Source organism: Sus scrofa, chromosome Y (genome assembly GCF_054392235.1).
Source record: "Sus scrofa isolate SSC_HxYL_T2T_F1_AM1 chromosome Y, Sscrofa_HxYL_maternal_Yorkshire_Landrace_v2.0, whole genome shotgun sequence".
Lineage (NCBI taxonomy): Eukaryota > Metazoa > Chordata > Mammalia > Artiodactyla > Suidae > Sus > Sus scrofa.
In genome coordinates, this window is record NC_139402.1 from 2,717,431 (window position 1) to 2,744,937 (window position 27,507).

A 27,507-nucleotide genomic window follows, 5' to 3' on the forward strand; every position below is an offset into this window, starting at 1 on the left:
AGGATGAAGGGAGTAATTCCTACGACAAGACGAGGACTTCTCTCGCAAAAATGGGCCATTTGGTTTAATATGTGAAAAAAATCAAGGCGAGTTCCCACTGTGGCTCAGTGGGTTAAGAACCCAACATAGTCTCTGGGAGGATGGGTTCCATCCCTGGCCTCACTCCGTGGGTTGAGGATCCAGCTGCAACCTGTGGCCTAAGTCAGAGATGCGGGTCGGATCCAGCGTGGCTGTGGTGTAGACCGGCAACTGCAGCTCCCATTTGACCCCTAGCCTGGGAACTTCCATATACCACAGGTACAGCCCTAAAAAGAAAAAAATACAAATAAAAATGAAATAAATCAAGGTCATACCCCGTGATGAGAAAACAAAACGTGACAAGTCTGAGATCCCAGTAGATGCGGGAAAGACATTTGGCAAATATCTACATTCTTTTAGATTTTTTAAAAAACCGCTTCTTAAAATAGAACAAAAGAAAACCTCTTCAACCTTAAAAAGAGCATCTACCCAACCTCACAGCTATGACCCCTCCTGAAACACTGCTTCTCGGGCAGCAGCAGGAGGGGCCAGGAAGCCCAACTGGTCTCAGACAACGTCCAAGCCGACAACCACAGCTAGAAACACTCTCCACAATCTAGACAAAGGCAGATAAGTGTGTGCCCACACATCACACACACACAACCATCTTATAATCTATTTATCCCGGTGTCTCCTTATATAGGATAAGAGACTCAAAAGTCAATAACAGACTAGGGTATAAACAGACTCTCCCCCGTTCAATGATAAGAACACAGCGAGGTTAAATGGGTACCAGATTTCAAGGACCATCCCCCTCAGGAAGAGGCACAGAGGCGGCAAAGGAGCTCGTGAGAAGATGCATGAAGATAGCAGGGGAGGAAAGTCACTCTCCTGGAGTTCCTGTTGTGCTCAGTAGGTTAAGAGCTTGGAAGAGGGTTACCTGGAATGGTTCTTTATGTTATCACGTCCAAGAAAACATTAAACCTACCGCGTCTGGGGTCAGTGTTGCTGGTGTGCATGTGGGCTCCCGGCAGAAACCCACTTGGGCACACAGCCCAAAGCCTCACTCTGCATGTGTGTTACCCTCTTGCGTCTCCCCTCGGAAAGACACAGCGAGGCTGACCTCCAGGCTGGGGACCAGAGGCTCGGAAAGGGAGCTGCTGGTCTCAGGGGACCCGGGCCAGGTCCCCAGGGTGGAGGAGCCCACTTCGGAGGCAGAGCCCCAGGGGGTACGTGCCTGTTACAAGATGTCTACGTGTTATCGCCCCTCTTACCCTGTGTCTTTAATGCCCACATCCTCTGCCCGAGATCTCTTTGTTGCCACACCCACAGCACATAGAAGTTCCTGGGCCAGGGATCAAACCCATGCCACAGAGCGACACCACCAGACCCTTAACCCCCTGAGCCACCAGGGAGCTCCAAAGATCTTGAGTAACGTGTGTGTGTGCATATGACCAGGCCATGCAGCCACGTTTAAAGAGCTGTTATCTGTGACAATGACGGATGCGCCAACACCGCTGGTGTAGGATGGGATGCTGGGCCTCTGCCCTGTCAACACCAGGCTTATCCAAGTTCCCGACTGGCTTATCTATTTTATAACCGGACGGGGACGTCATGTACAGTGTTAGCAGTGTGGTCAATCCCACTGTAACAACTATTCTGGGAGTTCCCGCCGTGGCTCAGCGGAAGCGAATCTGACTAGGATCCATGAGGACGCAGCTCCATCCCTGGCCTCACTCAGTGGGTTAAGGATGGGGCGTTGCCCTGAGTTGTGGTGTGGGTCACAGATGCCCATTGGATGCCGTGTGGCTGTGGTGTACACCTGTAGCTGCAGCTCTGATTCGACCCCTAGCCTGGGAACTTCCATGTGCTGCAGGTGTGGCCCTAAAAAAAACTGTGAGGACAGTTACCAGACCCATGGTGGGGACCCTTTCGTTTCCAAATGTCAGGTCCAGGTGACACACATCTGAAACTGAGCTGATCTTCCAGGCAGACTCTATCCCAGCATTTAGTTTCCTGATTGGACTTGGTTTACTCTGGCAGGTATTTGTCTAAGGAACACCCACCCCCCACGTGCTTCCAGCCACTGAGGGACTCGGGGTGTGTGGGGAAGGATGGATGCATTTCAGGGGCACAGAACCAGCCATGCGAGGAACCAGCGCTGGCCGGTGTCTGACTGGAAACCAGTATCATGATGAGATCTTAATACGGTGTTTCTTGTGCAGCTACGGAAGGTTTTCAAAGCTTCCCTCTATCTGTGTCTCTTAACTTCTCCATGGCAAGTTTCCACGGTAGCTTCCAGTCTGTCTGGAAGACTTATGAGCAGAAGATCAGACACCAAGAAGAAACACACTCTCCCCATTGACGCTGGTTATCAGTCTTCTGGAAGGAAGGAGACACTGCTGAGCGACCAGTGGTGCCCACGGGGACCCTTCTCCATTTTTTCTTTTTGGGGTGGCACCTGTGCCATGTGGACGTTCCCAGACTAGGGGTCGAATCAGAGCTGCAGCTGCCAGTCTACACCACAGCCACACCAACACCAGATCTGAGCCGCATCTGTGACCTACACCACAGCTCACAGCAATGCCGGATCCTTAACCCACTGAGCAAGGCCAAGGATCCAAGGATCCAACCCACATCCTCATGGCTACTGGTTGGGCTCTTAACCCACTGAGCCACAATGGGAACTCTGGGGACCCTCTCCCTCTTTCGGTGAGGAATGCCTCTCAGATGGGGCACTAGAGTTAAGTACTTTCTTCCCCCAGATGGGTCTGGGCCATGGTCCTCCAGAATCTGAAATATATCGTGTGTGCACCTTTGGTTTCATGGACATCACCAGCAATCAATTCTCAAGGTGGTAAGACCTCGAAATGGATATACTTGCAACCCCCCCAGACTCTACATGCACCAATATGCCGTCAGAATTGACAATTCAGGCTCCTCCCCATGGTGGAAACTTTCCAGTTTTGAGGCTGCGTGCCATTTGCTTCTCAGTGCCTGCGAATCTCCACCCTAAGCAGCCTGATCTCCGCTTATGATGAGAGAACAGGAGGTTTATCTGGGTGCATCTCCCTCTCGGCTCTGCACCTTTCCACAAAGGCTTTCAGAATCTGAGAGGGGCACTTGGGCTTTAAAATAGCAACTTTAAGAGACTTGGTCACCATTGACCAGAGTTCTCTCCACCTGACAACCCAGGGATGTGTTTCCATCATCCTAATGGCCAGCTCTGGCAAAGAGCCCTCTCTGTTCTTTCTGCACTACCAGCTGAGATGCAGAGACGCTTATGTTGTTATAACCGGTTTCATTAGTGGCCACCCCAACCTGGGCACTTTTGTGAAATCCCCAGAGAAGGCCCGATGGTCTCTCTCATGGTTTCTTTGGAAATGATCTGATTTTGAAACCCATCAATGATCAACTACAAGGGATAGGGATGAAAGGGCTGTGTCTCCAAAGGTCCTTCTGTAAGCGCATCTCCTGGCTGTGTTGATGGCGAAGGTTCAGGGGAATGGAGGCAGGCGAGGGTCCCCCTCAACGTCATCCTCAGGGAGCCTCACTCATGGGTGGGGACCTCTGCAGAGCTTCTCAGCCTTGGCCGTAGAAGAGACACCTCTCAGGAAGCTACCAACAGTACCAGGGGGAATCACCCTGAGAGATCTGGATGGAACAACTGTATGTGTCTCCTTGACAGCCCCAGGATTCCCAGACAGGTGGTCAAACATGACTGTGGATGACATGAGCCTCTGACTCGGTCGGCTGAGTAAAGCAGATGGCTCCCCCAGTGTGGGTGGGCCTCGTCTAATCAGTTGAAGGCCAGGACAGCATAGAGAGGCAGGCCTTCCTCAAGTGAGAAGAGCATTCCTCCTGCCTGGCTGGGCACTTGGTCCTATTCTGCCTGTGGATCAGTATGGAAACATTGGCTTTTCCTGGGTCTTCAGTTTCTTGACCCACCTTGGAATCTCAAGGCCATGCTCGAGCCAACTTCTTACAGTACATATCCATCAATCATCTATTTAACCATCTGTCTTTATCTTCTACTCACCTGTATCTACCCATGTACCTGTGATCAACCACCTACTGTCTTGTACCCATCTTCTGACACCCATCCATCTGTTCTGTATCATTTATCCATTATCCACCAGCATACCTGTGTAATATGCATACCTGTATCTTCTACTCACCTTGTATCTACCTATCTGATCTGCCTGTATCTATAAAATCTGTATCTACCATCATCTACCCTCAGACTACCTGACCTAAGTTACATGTATCTGTGTATCTACTTTCTCTCTACACACACCCCAACCCCTCCATAAATGCTATTAATTTTAGAACATGAGTGGGAAGAAAAATATTTTGCTCCTAAAACCAGAAACCCCATGCGACTGTTTCAGAAACACAAACTCCAGAGGCCGCATCACACCAGCAGCATCCAGCTGGGCAGTGTGGACTCTGGAAGAGTGGGCCCCAGCCTCGACTGGGTCCTGCAAATGCAGACCACCCCGAAGAGCCTCGGGTGGGGCTGTGGGCTCTGCACGCGTGTCCCTCAGTTCAAGGTAGCAGCTGGGGCTGCACAAGTCAACACTGAAGCACACTGCTACCTGGGGGTCCCATCGAGGTCGCCATTCCATTGGCTTTACTGCCCCAGGGCCTCTGTGCAGATTTGCAATTAATGTGAACTTAGCTACCAAATAGTTCTGTCAATGCCAAATGCGGGGACGTCCCAAACCCAGCAGCCCCCAGTGCAGGGGGACGTTTCTGGTTTGTGCACAAAAGGCCCTACTTCCCTGCCTGGCTGGGTACATTGTGTGGCCTGTAGGTGCATTTGGGGCTCAGTGCCCCCTCCCATGCTCTGCCATGATGAACCAGAGGCCCTTCCTTCCCCCAGAAAAGCTTGTCCTCTTTGTGGGGCACCGAGAGTCCCAGCTCTGCTCAAACAGAACCCAAGCATCTGTCCACCCAGTCCCCTGCAGGGGATTCCAGCCTTGACGGCAGACCTGCTCACTTGTGTAGGTGAATGCGGGAGATATCTCCCTGCTGAGATGTCAGGAGTCTCTGGACCCAGACAGGTTCCCCCCATGAGTCCATCACGATGGAGTGAATGCTTCAGGAAGGCTCTGCCATCCTCTGGAATCAGCTTCTTAAGCACACACCCTCTCACTTGCTCCTGGAAGAGGGCAACCCTTCCACTATCCTAAGGGTTTGAATCTTAATGAAAGCAGGTGTGATCAAGGCAGTTCCTTCCACAGAGCAACTGGAAATCAAAGCATGTGATAAACCATCGCTGTGGCGGGGGGGGGTCTCATGTGGACCCCAAGTGGGTTCCCAGAGGGCAGGCCAGGGAAAAAGTCAAGAACTCAAGAGCAGAGGAGGGTCCCCCATATGCAGGAAGAAGAGGGGTGTACAGGGCCAACGCCAGGGACTGCACAGCTGTGCCCAGACTCTGACCAGTGAGGAAGACGCCTCCCCCCACATTGCTGAAGATGGGTTAGAAACTCAGAAACCTGGTCTGGGATGGTCTTGCCACGTCAGGTCACGGGCCCTCAGCCCACTAGGATGGCTGTAATGGAAAATGGAAACCAGTAAGTTGACGGAGATTTGGAGAGATTGAAACGCTTGTACAGCTGTTGGGGTGAATGTAAAGGGGGAGGCAGTGTGGAAGGAGTTAGGCAGCTCAACTTCATTTTCAAACCTGGCAATGCCACTCTGGGATGTATACCCCAAAGAACTTGAAATTGGAGTTCCAACAAGAATGTGTGCCACTGTTCCCAGCAGTAGTATTCACAATCACCCAAAGGTGGAAGCTGCCCAAATGTCCCTCCAGTGGGATGGATGGATAAACAGATGGGGTCCGTCCACACAGTGGAATATGATGCAGCCATGAAAAGGAGCGAAGCTCTGACACAGGCTACAACATGGACAGGCCTTGAACACATGATGCTCAGTGAGAGACGCCAGACCCAGGAGGACACTCAGGGTGTTGTTCATTTACAGGAAACGTCCAGAACAGGCAAGTCCCCAGACAGAACGTGGGTTAGTGTGGCCAGGGGCTGGTGGCAGAGGGATTTGGAAATGATGGTTGAAGGGGCAGAGGTTTCCATCCTAGGGGATGAAAATGTTCGGGACGTCAGTGGTGGGGATCGTGGTACAGCACTGAGAACGATTTCGATGATCACTCGTGGGAAATGCTATGCTGTGTGTATTTTACTGTAATTTAAAACTAAAGGTAAGTACAAATAAAACCCCAACCCTCAGGCTCAAAGTCTCCAAGAGCAGGTGAGTGGGAAGGCAGAGTTACCATAACCAGTGCATTTCTGGGTATTGTTCTAGACACTGTTTTAGCATCAAACCCTCTGTATCCCATTTAATAATAATGCCTGAGGACTTTTATCAGGTTCCATTGAGAAGATCAGCGTCAGTTTTACCCTACACCTGTCCTTCTCCACAGGTCAGCCCCGAAGGGCCTCCAGACACATGGCCTCCTGGTGGTGGGACAGCCTAGTTGCAGGTGTATTTCCATGATGGGACCAATAGCTCTTCCAAGACTGTCCATACGGCCCCAGCTCCTTGCCTCATCAAAAGCGTTTCCACAGCCAAGGAAACCATTAAAAAATGAAAAGGCAACCCATAGGTTGGGAGAAAATCTTTGCCAACAAAGAGACCAACAAGAGATGAATCTCTAAAACGTAGAAACATCTCATGCCACGCAACACCAAAAACAAACAAAAAACGCCAAAACAGGCAGAGGATCTAAACACACATTTCTCCAAAGATGAAAGATGGCCAAAATGCACATGAAAACATGCTCAACATCGCTCATTATTGGAGAAACACAAATGAAAACCACAAAGGGGTACCACCCCGCGCCAGTCAGAATGGCCATCACCAAAAATCTACAAACACTAAGAGCTGGAGAGGGTGTGGAGAAAAGGGAACCCTCCTACACTGTGGGTGGGACTGTCAATTGGTGCAGCCACTGCGGAGAATAATAAAGAGGTTCCTCAGAAAATCAAAAATAGATCTATTGTAAGATCCAGCAATTCCACTCCTGGGCATGTATCCAGAAAAAACCATAATTCCAAAAGATCCATGCACCTCAGTGTTCATTGCAGCATGATTCCCAAGAGCCAAGACATGGAAACAAATGTCCATTGACAGAGGAATGGGTAAAGAAGATGTGGTCCATATACACAGTGGAATGTTCCTCAGCCATAAAAACGATGAGGTAAGGCCACTGGCAGCAACATGGGTGGACCTAGAGATTCTCACAGTAAGTCAGAGAAAGAGCAATCTCATATGGTATCACTTATATATGGAATCTAGTAAAATGATACCAAAGAACGGATTCACCAAACAGAAGCAGACTCAGAGCTTTCAACATCAAACTTATGGTTACCAAAGGGGAAACATGGGTGGGAGGGAATAGGAGTTTACGATTAACATATACACACTAATATGGGTAAACTAGACAGGGAAAAAGCATCTACCAAGCAGCACAGGGAAATCTGCTCAATACTCTGTCCTGACCTATGTGGGACAAGAAGCGGAGAAAGAAGGGGTTATCAGTCACTTGGCTCCACACCTGAAACTAGCACAACCTCGGAAGCCAATTCTACTCCAATAAAATATTTAAAAATTTAAAAAGTTTTATATAATGATTTTCATTTTTTTTCCATTATAGCTGGTTTACAGGGTTCTGTCAATTTTCTACTCTACAGCACGCTGGCCCAGGTAGAGAAAAGGGAACCCTCCCGCACTGTTGGCGGGAATGTCAGCAGGTACAACCACTATGGAAAACAGTATGGAGGTAGCTGAGAAGGTTTTTTAAATTAAACAACAACAAAATGAGGTCTCAAACTTTGCGATAGAGCTGGGATAGGAGGGAGCTTTTAAAAACAAGGGGCACTTGTGCAGCAACTTGACAAAACAAAGGTTTTTAAAAAAGGAGGTTGGGGGCACCTAGCAACAGACCTTCCTCATTTTGGAGCCTGTCACATTAATTGCGTTTTTTAAAAAACAGATTGAAGGTCTGTGGCCACCCTGAACCCACCAAGTCTATGATCAGCATTTTTCCTACAGCAGCTGCTACATTTTGGTGATTCTCAGGCTATTTCAGAGCTTTGCATTACAACTCTATTTGTTATGCAAACATGTGGTCCCTGAACTTTCAAGGCACGACTGCAACTCACAGGTGGTGAGGAGGGTGAGCACTTTTTAGCAATAACATTTTTATTAAGTAAAATTTTAAGAGAGTCAACTTACAGTGTCCTGTCAATTTCTACTGCACAGCAAAGCGACCCAGCTATACACATACACATATATTCTTTTTCTCACATTATCCTCCATCCTGTTCCATCACACGTGACTGGATAGAGTTCCCTGTGCCGCACAGCAGGACCTCATTGCTTATCCACTCCAAACACACTAGTTGGCATCTACTAACCCCAAACCCCCAGTCCAGCCCCCTCCCTCCCCCTCGGCAACCACAAGTCTATTCTCCACGATCGTGAGTTTCTTTTCATACGTCCACTTGTGCCATACATTAGATTCCAAAGTGTCCTTAAATTAAGGGGCATACCTTGTTTTTAGGATACGATATGCTTCTGCCCATTTAAGAAACGACAGTCTGGTGTAAACATCACCTTTAGATGCACACGGGGGAACCAAAACTTCATGGGATGTTGCGGTATTTGCTTTCTTGCTGGGATCTAGAACCGAACCTGCGATGGCTCAGAAGTGGAAGTGGATTTGAGGCATCCAGGCAGAGCTTTCTGGCAGCAGAGCCAAGGTCTGCTTCCAGCGCAAGTGAAATAGAATGATGACATGAAACCAGGTGGAAGCTCCTCCACCTCAAGTCATCACAGGCTCACGTTATGCATGCAGGCGATGGATCCAGACTCTTAATCCTGGGCTATACTTTGGGGAGAAGAATGAGTAGCTGTGGGTTTTTTATTTTTTCCAACCAAATACCAAGAAAGAATGAAGATCTCAGGAATTTCAATGAGGATGAGCCGCCTCGCGCGCAGTTTTCATTCAAATGAGGAAGGATGATGATGACTGTGATGGGGCTTCCAGAGCAAAAGCGGAGTTCTTAGCTCAGGGAAACAGGTGTTTGCAGGGGCTTTGGGCTGGACTTTCTTTTCATAATCCTTGCCTCCCTTTTCTTCTTTCACTGTCAGTAAACACACAGCACAGCAAACACACACCTTGGCGAACAAAGCCTCTGCCACGAGAAGGAGAATGTCCGAAAACCCGCTTCTCAGTTCCCCTCCTGCAAAGCGTCGTGACCGACTGCATGTTTTTTCCCCCCCCAGAGCTGTACCTGTGGCATATGGAGGTTCCCGGGCCAGGGGTTGCATTGGAGCTACAGCTGCCAGCCTACACCAGTGTCACAGCCAGGCCAGATCTGAGCAGCATCTGCAACCTGCACTACAGCTCAGAGCAATGCCGGATCTTTAGCCCACTGAGTGAGGCCAGGGGTCGAACCCGCATCTTCATGGATAATAGCCAGGTTCTTAACCCCTGAGCCACAACGGGAACTCTGCATGATTCATTTTCAAAGTTGCCTACGACCTGGCCCATAGTCAGGAAAAGCACATACATGGGAACCCGGAAGAGAGCTGTGTCTCAAGGTCAAAGGCAGTGGAAACCCCTTGGAAGTGTTGACTCGGGTAGTAAACACTCCGATGGCATAAGACACAAGGGGACAGCGTGCTAAAGCTGACGAAGCACTGGTGTAAGCTTTGCCTCGGGGAACTGCTGCACAGGCAGGGGAGAAAGAATTGTTACCCATTCCCCGTTTTACAGCTGGGAACTGGAGGCTGGGGGAGGTCCAAGCCTTGCCCCGAGATCCTGCAGCTGGTTGGACCCACGTGCTCTGCAGGAGGATCAGACAGCCCTGCGGTTGGTGGAATTACTGGTGCCAACATACTCTCTGTGCTCGACAACCCAGCAAAGCAGTAACCACCAGAGCTGAGGCAGCAGTGCCTCCTAGAGTCAGAGTCACCTGTCGCCGTGCCGCCCTGGAGCTCAGCCCCGCCAGCCACTTCTCACTCCCCACGAATGATGCAGGTTCGTGTTCACAGAGACCATTTTCCTCCCCTGGAAAACTCTCCACTCAAACCTCATTCTGAGTTCCCATGTTGGCTCAGCGAGTTAAGAAGCTGACTAGTACCCGTGAAAACGCAGGTTCCATCCCTGATCCCGCTCAGTGGGTCATAAGGATCCAGCGTTGCCCTGAGCTGTGGTACATGTCGCAGACGTGGCTCAGATCCTGAGTTGCTGTGACTGTGGTGTAGACCTGCAGCTCTGCTTCAACCCCAAGCCTGGGAAAGTCCATATAGTGCATGCAGACCTAACCCCCCCTCCCCAAAGAAGCAAAAAAAGCCCCCCAAACCAAAAATAAAACCTAGTTCTGCCTGTGGCGCTTAGCTGACTTCAAGAGTGTTTACACGGTGACCTTTCTGACTGTTTAGTCTCTTCCACATGGTCGGTCGGTCCCTGCGGAGGTGGCATTTCATGCCCGTCCAGCAAGAATGCCCAGCTGGGCAGCCCCGCGATAGAAGGAGGCTCTGTCCGGGACACTCGGGGTGTGGCCCTTGCTGATACACCAGCACCACCACCCGGAAGAACAGCAGAGCCCCGTTCAAGCTCCCGGTGCCTCCCCACCCCCCACCGGCTCCCGATAAGGTCTCTCTGGGTGGTCCCAGAAAACTCTCTATCCAATGACAGTTCCCTCGCTTGGGCCTGTACAGATGCACGGATGCAGGGAGAGCGTCCATATAAATCCGAGTTCACTCTAGACACCTACAGGTCTTCCTCTGAACCTGCTCAGACCCTTTCGAGGTTTGGACTCACCACCACTAATGATTAGGACGGAAGGTCCTTGTGGGAGGGGGCCCTTTGTCCCTGACAGGGGCAGGCAGAGGGCTGCTCATTCCCAGGACCCCAGGGTTTCTTATCACCAAACAGGAGTGGGTGACCGTGGCTCCTGCTGTGTGGGCCCCTGTCTCAAACTGGCCCCCTGGGGGGACATCCTGAGGTAGGAGGTGGATGGGCCCCTGGGCTGAGGACCTGGGGCCCTGCTTCTCTCTGACACGTCAGGAGACGTGTAAGGCAGGAGCTGACTCTGCTGGACTAGAAAGATAAGGTGACCACGTCAACCCCTCCTGGGGTCAAGGACATCTTCCCAACGACACTCTTGCAGAAAGGCTCCCAGGGGTCAGAAAGGGAGGGGGCGCCAGGCCATCATAAGTCCTGTCAACTGCCCCATAACCCTTTGCTCTGGAATCTGTCTTGGCCAACAATGTGCACATCCTTTGGGGAGGGCCCTGGGTCCAGTCAGGTGTGAAAGATGCAAGGTGATTGGCCAAAGATAGACAAGGACCTGGAAGAACCGCCCCTCATACGTGATTTAAACTGTCTGACACATCCCCCCCCCACTCCTCCTTGGGGCGTGTGTGACTGCTCTGCATCTGCCTTAGATAAAACACCTCTTCCCCGGGTGCTCCCACAAGGTGGACTGTGTCTCTAACGATACACTTTGTATCTGTTTTCACAGCCTTTGCCTCCGTGAGACGTTCCTGCCTTCAACAGAGGCTAAGAATCAGGGCAATGCTGCTTTCAGCCTCTCGCTGGTGTAGTGGTGGGAATTCCTGGTTTTCATCAGGCTGCCCAGGCTCCATTCCTCAGCAGAGGATGAAGATCTTGCTTCGAGCCCTCACTCCCTGCTGTCTGAGATCCGTCTGGTCACCCCGCTTTCCACAGGGGATAGAGAGGCCGTGTCAACAAGCCACTTGGCCTGAGCTGCTTAGGGCGGCCAGAGTGGAATTCTCCAAACCTCGATTGAGGGAGCATCAACCTCAGTCTCCACCTCCACTGGGACATGGCCATCCCTCCCCCCAGCCTGTGTCCCCCCCCCTCTGTTACGTGGACACCAGTCCTGGTGGATTAGAGCCATCCCTGCCCTAATACGACCTCTTCTTCCACAAACTCCACCTGCAAAGACTCTTCCCAAATAAGGCCACGTTCGGAGAGACTGAGGGGTAGAACGTCCGTGTATCTTTTTGGGTGACAATTCAACCCAGCACACACTCCAAACTAGGTATCCCCTTGTTGCAGGGGTGGGGGCTGTTATCTGCCACAGTCACTCAAGCGTGGATTCTGTCACTTTGAGCGCTATGCTCTCCAGGATGGAGGATATTCTACAAAATTGGGCTTAGAAGAGCTTCTGCAAGAGGGGTGTGCAGGAAAGGACAGACTCTGCCCCAGGAAAGGTCTGCCCTTGACCCCAACCTCCTGGAAGGTCGCCTCTGAGACTTAGGATGTGCTGCTCTATACCAGGGTCATTGTTTACTTGGGGGCCCTGGGTCTGGTCAGGTGTGAAAGATACAAGGTGATTGGCCAAAGGAAGACCAATCCTTTGGGAGTGTGTGCTGCAATGTGACCTACGGTGGGGGCCTTGGGGCACGAGGTCTCAGCTTGACCTCTGGGGAGGCTGGAGGCTAAGGGCAGCTATGTGGAGGGACAGCCGCATCTTTTTGCTTTCTTATTTCCTTTTTTTATGGCTGCACCTGCACATGGAGGTTCCCAGGCCAGGAGTTGAATCAGAGCTCCAGCTGCAGGTCTACACCACAGCCACAGAACCACTGGACCCAAGCCACATCTCTGAATATGCCACAGCTTCAGCAACACTGGATCCTTAACCCATTAAACAAGGCCAGGGATCAAACCACATCCTCATGGACACTGGTCGGGGCTTAAGCTGCTGAGCAGCAATGGGAACTACCTGGACAACCATTTCTATGTAACCAACCCCTGAATAAGAAGCCTGGACACCAAGGCTTGTGTGAGTTTCTCTGGCTCATGATATTCTCTGACTGTGGGTGTAATGAATTTCCCCCAAAGCAGATATGTGGTTCCTGAGCAACTTGGAAGAGTTTTGGGGCTTTGGGAGACAGGACTAACATCTGCCTAGGGCCAGTGTCAGCAGGGAAAGGAACTACAGGACCAGGGATCAAAAACAGTCTCAGGAAAAAAACCTCTGACGTTGGTGGGAATGGAAATTGGTGCAGCCACTGTGGAGGACAGGATGGAGGTTCCTCAGAAACCTGAACACACAACTACCATAGGATCTAGCAATCCTGCTCCTGGGCATCTATCTGGACAAAACTACAACTCAAGATCCATGCACCCCAGTATTCTCTACAGCACTCTTCACAATAGTGAAGACATGGAAACGACCTAAATGTCCACTGACAAGTGAATGGATTAAGAAGATATGGTACATACACACAATGGAATACTCCTCAGCCATAAAAAAGAACAACATAATGCCATTTGCAGCAATATGGATGCAACTAGAGATTCTCATACTAAGAAAAACAAATACCACATGATGTCACTTATATGTACAATATAAAATGTAGCACAAATGAATTTATCTGTGGAACATAAACAGACTCACAGACATGGAGACCAGACTTGTGGTTGCCAAGGGGGAGGGAGTGGGATAGATGGGGAGTTTGGGGTTCATATGACACTGAGAATGGAGAAGCCATGAGGTCCTGCTGTGAAGCACAGCGCACTCTATCCAGTCTGTTGAGATAGACCATGATAGGAGATAATATGAGAGAAAGAATATGTATGCATGACTGGGTCACTTTCCTGTACAGCAGAAATTGGCACAAAACTGTCAATTAACTATAGTTTTAAAAATTAGTACAGAAAAAAATCTCAGGGTCTCATGACACGTGCTCTCAAAGCAAGAAGTGTTTTCCCATTTTCATGAACCCCCATTCCTTAAATGGGGCTGAATCCCGTTCACTTCTGTACCTTCAGGCCATTTATTAAGGTTCGATGCTAAACTATGAAATGGGGAGAGGGGAATATGTATCGGGTCATTTAGAAAATATTGACCTCATTCTGGAAAGCAAAATGAATCGCTTCGTCAGAGAGAGAACAGAACAAAAAAAGAAAGAACCCTCAGCCAATCAAGCAGCCCAGTCATCGATGTCGACACGGCCCCTGCATTCGCCGCTGTGTCTGCTTTCTGATCTTTCATGTTCCGGCCGAAGCCCTCCCAGGCACACTTTGGAAGTGTCTGCATAAATCACAAAGACACCCGTATGGCCCTAGAAATTGAATTGTAAACTACAGCACTCTTCATTATGCTAAACAGCACACAATCTTTAGAGTCTGCAAGCGCTTCTGTTGATTCCCAAGCATCCCCAGCTGGTGCACACTGTGGGAAGGTCGATTCCAAGGTCCTTGGAACAGAGCTCCTGACGGGGGCTTTTCTAACCCGGGTTAGAGTGTAAAGTTCAATACGCTCATGACAGCGATGGATTAACTGCGTCCCCAGCACAGGGGACATTGCAATCCAAGGTGGCTTTTTAAGTGGTCCCCCAGGTAATTAAAGACCGGCATCAGTGGTGTCCTTATCGACAACTGTTTCTGAATGAACAAGGAATCTTCATGTAAAGCTGATGGGCAGGTACATTGCTCATCCATCAAATGGCAACATCTTTCCTCCAGTTTTATTGGAGTCGCATTGATTTACAATGTTGCATTAGCTTCAGGTATACAGCAAAGGGATCCAGTTTTATGTATACATATTTATAGTTGTAACTATGTAACTACATAGGTAGAATACATATATATTTCATATTCTTTTCCATCATAGGTTATTACAAACTATTGAGTAGAGTTCCCTGTGCTGTCAGGAGGTCCTTGTTGCTCACCTGTTTTGCATATAATAGTGAGTATCCGTGAATCCCCAACTCCTAATTTATCCCGCCTTCCCCCTTCAGTAACGGTAAGTTTGTCCTTTATGAGTTTGTTTCATAAGGAGGTATATTTGCATCATATTTTAGAGTCGACACCTAAATGATATCATACGGTATTTGACTTTGGCTTAATAGTATGATAATCTGTAGGTCCAACCTATTTTTATATATTTATATATTATATACATTAACTATATTATAGTATTTCATTATATTATATATTAATATATATTTAATATGTATTATGTAATATATATTATAGAATATACTATGTTATATATTATGTATCCCGCAATTTCCCATTGGCCTTATTCAATACTATGCATGTAGACATAATTTCTCATTATATTATATATACACCGCAATTTCTCATTGGCCTTATTCAATCCTACACATGTACACATAAATGGCATTAGGATTGCATTTTTAACTTGGACAATTGCATCTGCAAAGGCCCTATGTCCACATAAGTTCCCCGTCCCAGCTGACCAGGTGTCAGGATTTGAACATGACACCTGAAGGGACACCTTTGCATCTGCAGAAGGGGGGCACCAACATCCACATTCAGCCCTTTGTTTTCATATCCATCCTCGAGACTCGCCTTCTGCACATGCCCTAGATGAGGGTCCCTCAAAAACAAAAATGGACACAGTCACGTGGACGCTGGCAGCTTTTGGGTGTTGGGACCTCTGGATGCAGACAAGAGGGAGCAGGGAGAAAGACACGGGAAAAACGGAAGAGCCAACAGCAGCTGGCTGTTCTTATGGATGAGGGGGCTGCCACCTTGCTGGGAACTCCCTGGAGAACACGGCCCTTCTGAAGCAGGGGGAGGCTGGAGGCCTTTCTCTACCAATGCCTGTTCTTCTCACTGAACCTAGAGAATTGACTCCCCAGCTGACCAGTGCCTCATGCTTCCAAGAAAACCCCAACTAGACAACGAGCCAGAAGCACGTGAGCCCTGGATGGAAGGAGGGGGTTTTTACTCACAGAGTTGAAGCGAACACCGGAGATCAAGCCTAGAGCTTCCTTACCCTGATACCTTGATTTACAGTTGCCCAGCAAGACTTAAAGACAGGGAGCCTCTTAATAGAAAGAAAAACAAAAACATACCAATGGGACCTAATCAAACGTACAAGCCTTTGCACAGCAAAGGAAACCATTTAAAAAAAAACAAGACAACCACCTATGGAATGGGAGAAAATAGTAGTTGGAAATGATGCCACAGACAAGGGCTTAATCTCCAAAATACACAAATAGTTCATACAACTCAACATCAAAAAATAACTCAGTTGAAAAATAGACAGAAGACCTAAAATGACATTTCTCCAAGACATACAGATGGTCACAGGCACATTAAAAGCTGTGCAACATCACTATTAGAGAAAAGCAAATCAAAACTACAATGAGGTACCACCTCACACCAGTCAGCATGGCCATCATCATAAAATCTACACACAAAAAATTCTGGAGGAGGTGTGGAGAAAAGGGGACCCTCCCGCACTGTGGGTGGGAATGTAAACTGGTGCAGCCTCTATGGAGAACAGCATGGAGGTTCCCCCAAGAACCTAAAATTAGAGTTACCCAATGATACTGAAATCCAACTCCTGCGCATTTATCCGGACAATGTGACAATGTATTTTTTGATATATGCAACCCCTGTGGTCATAGAGGCACTACTCACAACAGCCACGACATGGAAACAACCTAAACGTCCACCGACAGAGGAATGAAGATGTGGTGCATATACACAATGGGATACGACTCAGCCATGAGAGAGAATGAAATCATGCCATTTGCAGCAACATGGATGCAACTCAGTGAAGTCAGACAGAGAAATACCATATGCTATCGCTTCTATGTGGAATTTAAAATATGGCAAAATGAACCCATCTACAAAACAGAAACAGACTCACAGACATGGAGAACAGACTTGTGGTTGCCAAGGGGGAGAGAGGGAGTGGGATGGATGGGGAGTTTGAGGTTGGTAGATGCAAACTAGGACATTGAGAATGGATAAGCAACGAGGCCCTGCTGTACAGAACAGGGAACTGTGTCTAGTCTCTTGTGATTGAACACGATGGAAGGTAATATACAAAAGGGAATGTGTGTGCGTATAGGCATATATACGTGTGACTGGGTCCCTTTGCTGTACAGCAGAAATTGAAATAACAGTGTAAATCAATTATCCTTTAATAAAAAATTTAAAAAGCCAATGAGCCTCTTAACAAGCACACATCCCTGTTGATCTAAAGCATGCATCACACAAGAAAGGAAGCAGCAGAACCAGCAGTCGACCTCACTTGGTTTTGCTGTATCCTAAGACGTGCAGCCACACTGCTATTTCAATTTACGATTTGAGGTAGAACATTTCTGCTGCCAGCTCTGCTTCCTTAGCCATCCTGAGCACCATGGAGTTCCTCTGATGACTCGAGGCCACAGAAATGGAGAAGGAAGAGCCCTCCTCTTAAGCATGAGTGCATCCCAAACCTGCCTGGGTGACTATCCACAGCCAGGGCCAACAAACACGCACATTACCTGCTATGTAGTCTGGTAATATCAGAACAAGAACCACCACTTTCGTTTTTTGTCTTTTTGTCTTTCCCAGGGTGCCTCCACGGCATATGGAGGTTCCCAAGCTAGGGGTCTAATCGGAGCTGTCACTGCCGGCCTATGCCAGAGCCACAGTAAACGCGGGATCCGAGCCAGGTCTGTGACCTACACCACAGCTCACGGCAATGCCAGATCCTTAACCCACTGAGCAAGGCCAGGGATCGAACCCGCCACCTCATGGTTCCTAGTCGTATTCGTTAACCACTGTGCCACGACGGGAACTCCAAGAACCACCACTTGTATTTATCCTACAGGGACCCTATGACTTCTGTTGGTTGGCTACATGGTCTTGTACTTCCCTACAGTCCCATCACACCAGAAACCCACCCAAATGCATCTACCTTCACCTGTGACTCCCAGACACCAAGAATCATGGTCATTTGGGACCAAGCATCAGACTTACAGCAGGGGTCATACAGCAAGTCAATCCCCCACTCTCAACCAAGGGCTGTTGTAATCTGGTTTAAATCACATCAAGCTTGTGATTTAAAGTCCTAAGACCCAGATTCTCATGTTGACCCCACCACCTGCTGGGAGGTATAAGACACTGGTCTCAGGTATCTACGTGACCTGTACTGGCCATGTGGCCTTCCCAGGGCTCTGTATTCTTCTTCGTGAAATGGCATAAATACTGTGATCTCAAACTAGCTTCCTTTGCTCAAACCTCAAAGAATTCCAGCCCTGGCTCTTCTGGGGACACCAGAAGCCATGACACTTACCTCCTCCTCCTCTGTCTTCTCTCATTTGACTCAAATTCAGATTTATCCCATGAGGTTGGGGGGGGTCCCCAGGACCACCTCAGGCTTGACAATTCACTAAAAGTTCGTATTAGACCCAAAAGCGGTTATACTCGTGGTTATGATTTATTACCGCAACAAGAGGCAGAGCAAAGTCAGGGTAAGAAGAGGTCCAGAGGGACCCAGACACGAGCAGTGGGGGGTCTTCTCCCCATGGAGTTGCACAGAACCTGCTTGATTCCTCCAGCAATGATGTGACAATGCACGGGAAGTTAGGCCATACACAGGATGCTGTCCAGGGTGGAGATATTGTTGAGAAGGGGGGTCTGTCACTAGGAAATCAGTACATACATGATAACCCTCAGTAACTGAACTCAAGCCTCCCCCTACCCCCGCCAAGAAAGCAGGGGAGCCCCATAAATCACGTGGTTGGCATAGACTAGTTGGGGCAACTGGTACACCTTGGCTCCAAGCCCTACAAGTCCGAACGGTCTAAGAGCTTGGCTTCCAGGACCCTATAGAATGGCCACTTGTGAAAACAGGCTTTCCTGGGCACGTGCAGGGGTTGAACAACTCAAGCCTGTTGCCCTAACACTTTCCCCAGCACCCATGCAACACTGCAAGCCTTTCAAGACAGCTTCCCCGTGACCCTCCTCCTGCCATGCCAGAGAAGCAACAAGATGCAAGGGCCAAATATTGTCTTGTGAGCTTTTCCTCCCACCAGGAATTCTGTTCTCAGCTCTGGATGGTCCAGACCAACTTGAGACATATTCCCCCAGGTTTCCTGGTTTGTAAGACAAATGAGGATGCTGCGTGATGCCCAGAGCTTCTGTTGGTCTTAGACACCCCACATGTCTACAGAAGAATCTGTGCTGGCCCGTGTAAGAGACTCCTACCTCTTAGGTACCTGTAACTCTGCTCCCGCCCTTGAAAACACAAAGTGTCCCACATTGTGCATAATTTCTAGAACTTGCTCTTTACTGTCCTATCTTCTCAGAACACAAAACGTTGGCAAGTGCACACAGAATTGCATCAGAATAAAAACTCCGTCCCTAAATTCCTGCTTTGTTTTTCTTGCCTGAAGGCAACTCCTGACCAGAAAGGACATTTTCTCAATCTCTTAGTAACAGTCTTATCTTCAATTGGCAAAGTCTAGTGAAACATCCTTGGCTGCTCTGACAAAGGGGGACGTGCCGTTCTTTACTGTTCTTATGACAGCAGCCCAAATGGAAGAGCCTGTTTGATTCTGTGATTTTAAAAGCAATTTCCTAAGTGAGTCAAGCAAGCTCCAAGGTGTGAGACTGCATGAGACCATCACGGGACTGCCAGGGAGATGAGCCACCTTGGAGCACTGGGTGAGGAGAGGGACAAGGTTAATACAGAGGAAACAAGGGGGATGTACCTTCAGGTCCACAGAGACCAAGGGCCGTTACCTCCCGAGACAACAAATCAAGACTGAAGTTTCATCAAAGAAGGCAAAGTTGGGCTACTGGTCAGAACCCCCTTGCCTCAGCATCTCATCGTTCCCCGGGTAGTCCTTGCTAACCCGAGAGGTACATGTGCCGGGAAGACGCTCACAGAGGGATGTTCTGTGGGTCCATCTCTAAGTTTCCCAGGACCACTAAAGACACCAGGACAGTCCAGTTCTCATGGGGCAGGACTGTGCACCCCAAACCCAGGATCCCAGCTCCGGAGCATGTATTAGAGTCTGAAGCTATTGGAACAAAAGATGCCAAAGACCTTTGGTCCAAGTGACAAGCTGGGGACTTAAAACAGACATCCATCCTCCCCCAACCCTACAGAACAGGTTCTCAGGTCAAGGTGTCCTGGAGCCAAGATCCCTTCCAGAGGCTCCAGGGGAGGGTCCTTGCTGCATTTTCCAGCTCCTCGGGGCTCCAGGAGTCCCTGGGCTGGTGGCTGCCCCCCTTCCATCTCTGCTTCCATCTTCCCGTGGTTTCTCCTATGTCTGTGTCTCCTCTTGCATCTCGTAGGAGGACACTGTCCTTGGATGGAGGGTCCCCCTCATCCAGCAGGACCTCCTCTCAGACCCTTCACTGGATCACATCTGCAAAGACCCTATTTCTGAATGAGGTCCCTTTCACAGGTTCTGGGGGTCACCTCCAGATACAGCTTTTGAGAGGGGGACATCATTCAATCCACTACATGCCCCCGATCCTGTTCAGGCTGAAAGGGAGGTTGGAAAATGAGTCTTGAACTCTCTCCTCCACTGCTATAGGGGGTGGGTCTCTGCCTCAGGGGAGAGGGTTCCCCAGACAGGATGGGGTCCAGACGCTGAGCCAACCAAGAGAACAGGCAGTATGGGAAGATGCTTGGCACCCCAGATTCGGGAACTGCAGCACAGCTGGGTCCCTGCTCCATTGACCGAGACCCTCATCTCGGAATTCCCACTCCAGTGCTTCAGAAATGGACATGGCTGGATGCACTGACTGAGGTGGAGGGAAGAGATTTATACCTTGAGTTCCTCAGGCAGGTGGCAGGAGTGACCCCAAAACCAGGTGGAGAAACCAGGAACCATCCACAGAACAGGTAGATAGTAATGCTCAGAATCACGGGCTTTCTGCTGTTTCCCACTCTGTGCACAGCCCCTGAGACCCATGCCCCCCACCTCCGTGCTAACATCATCTAAGCTCTGGGACCATGCAGGCAGCCTGGGGCAAGGGTCACACAGGCATGTGTTTAAAGGAAGAACCACCTCTCTCGCAGTCCCCTGTCAAGTCACAGCATCTTGAGGGTGCAGCTGAGAGAAGGCTGAGTTGGAAACAGGCTATTTCATCTCAACTCTGGGTCCACACGACCAGGGGGAAATCACAGATGCTGATGGGTACATAGGGGAGCTGCCTTCTTGGAACAACTTGAGATTTATCTGCCCAAGAACTGAGAGCAAATTCAGTTTGAAAAAGACACATGCACCCGCATGTTCACTGCAGCACTATTCACAGTAGCCAAGACATGGAAACAACCCTAATGTCCATCAACAGACAATTGGATTCAGAAGATGTGGTATAGATACACAATGGAATACGACTCAGCCATAAGCAAGAACGAGATAACGCCATTTGCAGCAACATGGATGGAACTAGAGACTCTCATCCTGAGTGAGGTCAGTCAGAAAAAGACAAATACCATATGATGTCACGTATATCTGGAATCTAATATGCGGCACAAATGAACCTTTCCACAGAAAAGAAAATCATGGACTTGGAGAACAGACTTGTGGCTGCCAAGGGGGAGTGGGAGTGGGAGGGAGTGGGATGGTTTGGAAACTTGGGCTTCATAGATAGAAACTATTGCCTTTGGAATGGATTTAGAATGAGATCCTGCTGTGTTGCACTGGGAACTATGTCCAGTCACTTATGATGGAGCATGAGCATGTGAGAAAAAAGAATGTATACATGCATGTGTATCTGGGTCACCACACCATATAGCAGAAAAAAAAGTTGTACTGGGGAAATAACTTAAAAAATACTTGATAAGATAACACCAAAAAAGAAAACTATCGGCCAATACCTTTGATGAATATAAATGCAAAAATTCTCAACAAAATCTTAGCCAACCAAATCCAACAACATATCAAAAAGATCGTACACCATGACCAGGTAGGGTTCATCCCAGGTTCACAAGGATGGTTCAACATACGCAAATCAATCATCATACACCACATAACAAAAGAAAAGCCAAAAATCATAGGATCATCTCAATAGACGCAGAAAAAGAATTTGACAAAGTCCAACATCCATTCATGATCAAGACCCTCGCCAAAGTGGGTATAGAGGGAACATTCCTGAACATAATCAAAGCCATTTATGACAAACCCACAGCAAATATAATCCTCAATGGGGAAAAACTGAAAGCCTTCTCACTCAAATCTCGAACAAGACAGGGATGCCCACTCTCACCACTGCTCTTCAACATCGTTTTGGAAGTCTTAGCCACAGCAATTAGACAAACAAAAGAAATAAAAGGCATCCATATAGGAAGAGAACAGATAAAACTGTCACTGTATGCAGATGACATGATAGTATACATAGAAAACCCTAAGGACTCAACCCAAAACTACTTGAACTGATTAATAAATTCAGCAAAGTAGCAGGATATAAGATTAACATTCAGAAGTCAGTCGCATTTCTGTATACCAGCAATGAAATATTAGAAAAGGAATACAAAAATACCTTTTAAAATTGTACCTCACAAAATCAAATACCTCGGAACACACCTGACCAAAGAGGTAAAGGACTTACATGCTTTGAACTATAAAACTTTAATCAAAGAAACCAAAGAAGATGTAAAGTAATGGAAAGATATTCCATGTTCATGGATTGGAAAAATCAATATTGTAAAAATGGCCATACTACCCAAAGCAATCTACAGATTCAATGCAATCCCTATCAAATTACCTATGACATTTTTCACAGAACTAGAACAAACAATCCAAAAATTTATATGGAACAACAAAAGACCCAGAATTTCAAAAACAATCCTGAGAAACAAAAACCAAGCAGGAGGCATAAGTTTACAAGACTTCAAAAAATATTACAAAGGGAGTTCCCTTCATGGCACAGTGGTTAACGAATCCGACTAGGAACCATGAGGTTGCGGGTTAGGTCCCTGCCCTTGCTCAGTGGGTTAAGGATCTGGCGTTGCTGTGAGCTGTGCTGTAGGTTGCAGATGCGGCTCAGATCCTGCGTTGCTGTGGCTCTGGCGTAGGCCGGTGGCTGCAGCTCCGATTGGACCCCTAGCCTGGGAACCTCCATATGCCACGGGAGTGGCCCAAGAAATAGCTAAAAAGACAAAAAAATATTACAAAGCCACAGTCATAAAAACTGTATGGTACAGGTATCAAAAACAGACAGACGGACCAATGGAACAGAAGAGAGAACCCAGAAATAAACCCTGACACCTATGGTCAATTAATCTTGGACAAGGGAGGCAAGAACATAAAATGGGAAAAAGAAAGTCTATTCAGCAAGCATTGCTGGGAAACCTGGACAGCAACATGCAAAGCAATGAAACTAGAACACACCCTCACACCATGCACAAAAATAAACTCAAAAATGGCTGAAAGACTTAACTATATGACAGGATACCATCAAACTCCTAGAAGAAAACATAGGCAAAACACTCTCTGACATCAACATCATGAATATTTTCTCAGGACAGTCTCCCAAAGCAATAGAAATAAGAGCAAAAATAAACCCATGGGACCTCATCAAACTGAAAAGCTTTTGCACAGCAAAGGAAACCAAAAAGAAAACAAAAAGACCACTTAGAGAATGGGAGAAAACAGTTTCAAATGATGCAACCGACAAGGGCTTAATCTCTAGAATATATAAACAACTTATACAACTCAACAGCAAAAAAAGCCAACCAACCAATGGAAAAATGGGCAAAAGACCTGAATAGACTGTTCTCCAAGGCAGATACACAGATGGCCAACAAACACATGAAGAAATGCTCAACATCGCTGATTATAAGAGAAATGCAAATCAAAACTACCACGAGATACCACCTCACACCAGTCAGAATGGCCATCATTAATAAGTCCACAAATAACAAGTGTTGGAGAACGTGTGAAGAAAATGGAACCCTCCTGCACTGTTGGTGGGAATGTCAACTGGTACAGCCACTCTGGAGAACAGTTTGGAGATACCTTAGAAATCTATGCATACAACTTCCATATGACCCCACAATCCCACTCTTGGGCATCTGTCCAGACAAAACTCTACATAAAAGAGACACGTGCAGCCACATGTTCATTGCAGCACTCTTCACAATAGCCAGGACATGGAAACAATCCAAATGTGCATTGACAGAGGATTGGATTCGGAAGATGTGGTATATATACCCAATGGAATACTACTCAGCCATAAAAAAGAATGACATAATGCCATTTGCAGCAACATGGATGGAACTAGAGAATCTCATACTGAGTGAAATGAGCCAGAAAGACAAAGCAAATACCGTATGATATCACTTATAACTGGAATCTAATATGTGGCACAAATGAACATCTCCACAGAAAAAATCATGGACTTGGAGAAAAGACTTGTGGCTGCCTGATGGGAGGGGGAGAGAGTGGGAGGGATCGGGAGTTTGGGCTTATCAGACACAACTTAGAATAGATTTACAAGGAGATCCTGCTGAATAGCATTGAGAACTGTGTCTAGATACTCATGTTGCAACAGAACAAAGGGTGGGGGAAAAAAGTGTATACGTGTAAGAGTAACTTGATCCCCTTGCTGTACAGAGGAAAAATAAGAAAAGGTTAATAGTATTAGCTTCCATATCAATAAATAAAAATTGATCAAAGTATGAAAAAAAACAACTTTACAAAAGGGGAATGAGAAAAGCGTGATAACGATGAACCAATGAAATGGCTCTGGCAGTGAGAATCGCCTGAGGTCAAGCTGCTCCCGTCTTACTGAAAGAAGGAACTCGCTTCAGGGAAGGATCATGTTTAAAGCAGACTTCATTCCAGAGAAAGACAAATACTGTATGATATCACGAGTAGGTGGAGCCTGGAAAATACAGCAAACAAGCAGCAGACTCACAGATAGGGAGAAAAAAACTCGTAGCTCCCAGGGTGAAGAGGGAAGGGGATTATTTCAAACACCATTTTGTCTCCTGAACTTTTTTATTCTTTATTCAAGTATAGCTGATTTATAATGCTGTGCCAATTTCTGTTGTACAGCAAAGGGACCCAGTCATACATCTATGTACGTTCCCTTTCTCATATTCTCTTCCATCACGGTCCATCCCAAGAGATGGGATAGAGTTCCCTGTGCTGGACAGCAGGACCTCTTTGCTGCTCCATTTGCAATGTCATGGTTGGCATTTACTGACCCCAAACTCCCTTGGGTGAGGGATTCTTTAAAAAAGGTTATTAGGGGATGTGACATATGTGTGAAGCTTGAAAACTGTGAACCCTATAGAATTTAAAAAATGTTTCACTCAAAAACCTTTACAAAGATGTTGCACTATATATACAATGGAACACTATTCAGCCATGAAAAAGAATGAAATCACGCCATTTGCAGCAACATCATAGACTTAGAAATGTTCAGACTAAGTGAAATCAGACAAGGTAAAAATTGTATATTGCTTCTATGCGGAATCGAAAATATGGCGCAAATGAACCTACCTACAGAACAGAAACAGACTCACAGACACGGAGAACAGACTTGTGGTTGCCAAGGGGGAGGGAGTGGGCTGGATGGGGAGTTTGGGCTCAATGGACGCAAACTATGACACAGAGTGGATAAGCAGTGAGGTCCTGCTGTCCTGGACAGGGAACTGTATCCAGTTTCTTGGACTAGACCGGGATGGAAGATTTTTTTAAAAGAAGTATGTGTATATGTATGACTGGGTCACTTTGCTATACAGCAGAATTAACATAACAGTGTAAATCTAATAAAAAAAGGAAATAAAGTGCATATAAAAAATTAAGTAGACCTCATTTATGGTCCCTTGGGTCATTTCATGATGTGATGAAGGATGACTGGCTTGTCCGATGAATTTGGGCAAAGTCTCTTGCTGCTTTAGTGCCAACTGCAGACGTCCGTGTAAGAGAAGATGAGAGGTATGAACCCTGCCACACGGGGCGTGTGGAGAGCAGACACGGTCCTGGGAGCTGCCCGTTCAGAGTCAACGGGCGTGAGCTCTTGCCCGAGACAAAGACAATGTTCGGAGATCTTCCACGTCTCAAGAGAAGGGGGAGAAAGATCCTAACGGTGCAATCGTAGGACAGCGAAGAACAATGACCCTCAAAGGAGCATTTGTAAGCTCTCACGTCATGAACAAATGATCGGCTGGGCTGCAGGCAAAGCCGTCGATTGAGCCAATTCATTTTCACACCAAGAGAAGATCAACGATTGTGGGAAAATAGAACCGGTATTGGGCAGCTGACAAATGGGACTGGCACATGTACCCTATGGTGTAGGGAGTGGATGGTCCCCAGGGACCTGCAATGCAGCACAGGGAACTCTACCCAGGATTATGTGATTGTCTCTGTGGGAAAAGAATCAGAAAGTCAATGGAGAGGTGCACATGTAAAACTGAGCCCCTTTGCTGTCCAGCAGAATGATGACAACCTTGTGTATCAACTCTTCTTCAGTTAAAGTTAACAAAGCATATAGACAGCCTGGTCCATGGAGACCTGCAGTGCAGCACAGGGAACTCTACCCAGGATTCTGTGATCATCTCTGTGGGAAAAGAATCTGAAAGAGAATGGATGTGTGTAGACGGATCACTGAGCCCCTTCGCTGTCCAGCAGAGACGATCTCAACCTTGTACATTAACTCAACTTGGATTAAACTTTCAAACGGGAAAAAAACACACACACACAAACCCACCAACTCTCCCATGACTCACACCACAGTTACGGTAACATTCGGTTGTGTTACTTATGCTCACCTGGCCGTGCATTTCTGGATCTCTCTAACCTGCTTCCCCATCTCTCTTCCCCACACACCATCTCCTCTGAGCTGGGATGTACACTGCTACATGGACGTTCCTTTAAAAATGAAAACCAGAACTACCATATATCCTGCAGTCCAATCCTGGGCATCTATCCAGAGAAAACCAAAATACAAAAAGATCCAGGCACTTGTGTGTTCATAGCAGCACGATTCACAATAACCAAGACATAGAAACAACCTACATGTCCATCAATAGATGATCAGATTAAAAACATATATACAATGGAATACTACTCAGCCAGAAAAAAGAATGCCATGTGCAGCAGCATGGATGAAACTAGAGACTCTCATACGAAGTGAACTCAAAGATAAATATTGCATGATACCACTTTTAAGTGGATCCTAAAATAGGACATAAACGAGCTTATTTACACAACAGACACACAGACTTTCAAACACTTATGGGGACTAAAGGGGACAGGTTGTGGGGAGGGATGGACTGGGGGTGTGGGACTGGCACACGCACCCGGAGGTCTATGGAATGACTGGCTAACATGCACCTGCCATCCAGCCCAGGTAACTCTGCCCAGTGCTCTGTGCCCATGTCTGTAGGAAAAGAACCTGAGAGAATGGCTGTGTGGACACGGATCGCGGAGTCACCTTGCTGGAGAGCAGAAAGGGTCACAACGCCACACCTCAACCCCCCTTCAACAAAACGAAAAACCCACCCGCAGTATCTTTCTGGATTCCGTGGTGCTTGGGAACCGGTTGGTGGCTTTTCAGAATTTGAAATGTGTTCGTTTATGCCCAAGAGAAAGTTCCCTTATCCCTAGATTCACAAGCAGTTTTCTGTTCTTTCGGTGAAAAGTCTCCCTGAATCACGGGAGCGTCTTGCCCCTGACACCGGGGAAACATGCCTGAGCT

At 47.6% G+C, this 27,507-nt stretch overlaps 1 long non-coding RNA gene across 1 annotated transcript in view; it reads right to left on the minus strand.

The window, feature by feature from the left end:
* The window catches only part of LOC110258193 (uncharacterized), a 326,487-nt gene that overhangs the window by 57,078 nt on the left and 241,902 nt on the right, over positions 1-27,507 (minus strand). The window lies entirely within an intron of this gene.